This window comes from Limulus polyphemus, unplaced genomic scaffold, assembly GCF_000517525.1.
Source record: "Limulus polyphemus unplaced genomic scaffold, Limulus_polyphemus-2.1.2 Scaffold2931, whole genome shotgun sequence".
NCBI lineage: Eukaryota > Metazoa > Arthropoda > Merostomata > Xiphosura > Limulidae > Limulus > Limulus polyphemus.
The window spans coordinates 56,534-59,050 of NW_013668541.1; the positions used below are offsets into that span (position 1 = coordinate 56,534).

Consider the following 2,517-nt stretch of genomic DNA (forward strand, 5'->3'; position numbering starts at 1 on the left):
ATAATGAAATAATTCCAAGAGTTTATAGAATGCTGTGACTTGCGGAGAAAGCTTAGTAGTAAGACTTGTGGAGCATAATGAAATAATTCCAAGAGTTTCTAGAATGCTGTGACTTGCGAAGCACGATCATTAGTAAGACGTGTGGAGTATAATGAAATAATTCCAAGAGTTTATAGAATGCTGTGACTTGCGGAGAAAGCTTAGTAGTAAGACTTGTGGAGCTTATTTCATTATATAAACTCTTGGAAAGAATGCTGTGACTTGCGAAGCACGATCATTAGTAAGACGTGTGGAGTATAATGAAATAATTCTTATAGTTTATACAATGCCGTAACTTGCGGAGAAAGCTTAGTAGTAAGACTTGTGGAGTATAAAGAAATAATTCTTATAGTTTATACAATGCCGTAACTTGCGGAGAAAGCTTAGTAGTAAGACTTGTGGAGTATACAGAAATAAGACTGATGATAATTTAAATGACACTTTATACTCTCCCAATAATTATTTAAACCACACTTTATACTCTACGAATAATAATTTAAATCACACTTTATACTCCCCCAACAATTATTTAAATCACAATTTATATTCTCCCAATACAGGTTATCAGGATAGAGTATGATAAAAATGGTGTAGATGAAATTCTATGATGCAGTCTTCTTCGTGAAAACTCTTACTATAAAGAAAGTATCAAGAGTATAGAAAATGACGTGATTTATAGTGTTACCAATGTTATTGTGATATTATATGATACCCAAAATGATGTGATTTAAAGTGTTACCAATGTTATTGTGATATTATATGATACCCAAAATGACGTGATTTAAAGTGTTACCAATGTTATTGTGATATTATATGATACCCAAAATGACGTGATTTAAAGTGTTACCAATGTTATTGTGATATTATATGATACCCAAAATGACGTGATTTAAAGTGTTACCAATGTTATTGTGATATTATATGATACCCAAAATGATGTGATTTAAAGTGTTATTAATGTTTTTGTGATATTATATGATACACAAAATGATGTGATTTAAAGTGTTACCAATGTTATTGTGATATTATATGATACACAAAATGATGTGATTTAAAGTGTTACCAATGTTATTGTGATATTATATGATACCCAAAATGATGTGATTTAAAGTGTTACCAATGTTATTGTGATATTATATGATACCCAAAATGACGTGATTTAAAGTGTTACCAATGTTTTTGTGATATTATATGATACCCAAAATGATGTGATTTAAAGTGTTACTAATGTTTTTGTGATATTATATGATACACAAAATGATGTGATTTAAAGTGTTACCAATGTTATTGTGATATTATATGATACACAAAATGATGTGATTTAAAGTGTTACCAATGTTATTGTGATATTATATGATACCCAAAATGATGTGATTTAAAGGGTTACCAATGTTATTGTGATATTATATGATATATGTACTACTACTAGCCAAACTTAATTCTCAATTTCATGACAACTGGAAAAAATCGTAGTTTGTGCATTTTATTTTTGGCTAATCAGATTATCTCGGGGGGGGGGGGCAACTGTTTATATCTAAAGTGCATATTATTCAGTAGTTTGGAAAACACTACATATTAATTGAAAAGCCTTTTATTGTTTTTTGGAATAAACAAACTTGCACGAAAATTTCGAGAAATCACAAAAAGTTGATGAAAAAAAGAAGAAATTGCATGAAAATATTGTTTTAGTTCGAAAGCATATTTGATTTAATTCAAATAGCAAAGAATGTATGAGGTTCGACCTAAAGGACTTGTAACGCAGGAAAGTTTAATTAAGGAAACAATCTCAAAACACTATATTATATAACAACAACAAAAGCAATATTGGTTTAAGTTTTGGTTACGAATTCTGTAAATTCGTCTTTATCTCTGCAGAATCGATATTCAGGAACCTTATATGGTTAGAATCTTGCTTTTGCTGTGTCTTTTTTTTTTTTTTGAGCAAAGCCACATTGGACTATCTGATATGTCCACCATGGGGAATCGAACCCCCAAATTCTAACGTTTTAAGTCCTTAAGTTTACCACTGTCCCACCGAGAGACATTTAGAATCTTTAAAACGTGAATATGAGAATTAAAGTTGTTGAGACCGAATTGCAATACTATAAAAATGTGTTTGACTAAGATAAGTTTATACTGACTGAATAAGTTTAAAAATGAAAAAAATAGAAGACTTCCGAATGGAAAAGACAAGATCACATTAAAGAGAGGGAAGCCTACTTTATTCGGTGTAGCCATGTCATAAAACCAGAACTTGTCCCTTCAGAAATCTTTACAGTTTTGATTAAAGAGAGGGAAGCCTACTTTACTCGGTGTAACATGTCATACAACCAGAACTTGTTCCTTCAGAAATCTTTACACTTTTGATTAAAGAGAGGGAAGCCTATTTTACTGGTGTAGCCATGTCATACAACCAGAACTTGTCTCTTCAGAAATATTTACAGTTTTGAATTAAAGAGGAAGGGAACGTACCGTTAC

At 30.7% G+C, this 2,517-nt stretch overlaps 1 protein-coding gene across 2 annotated transcripts in view; it reads right to left on the reverse strand.

Annotated features, from left to right (window-relative positions):
- The window catches only part of LOC106468244 (neurogenic locus protein delta-like), a 29,446-nt gene that overhangs the window by 7,342 nt on the left and 19,587 nt on the right, over positions 1-2,517 (reverse strand). The window lies entirely within an intron of this gene.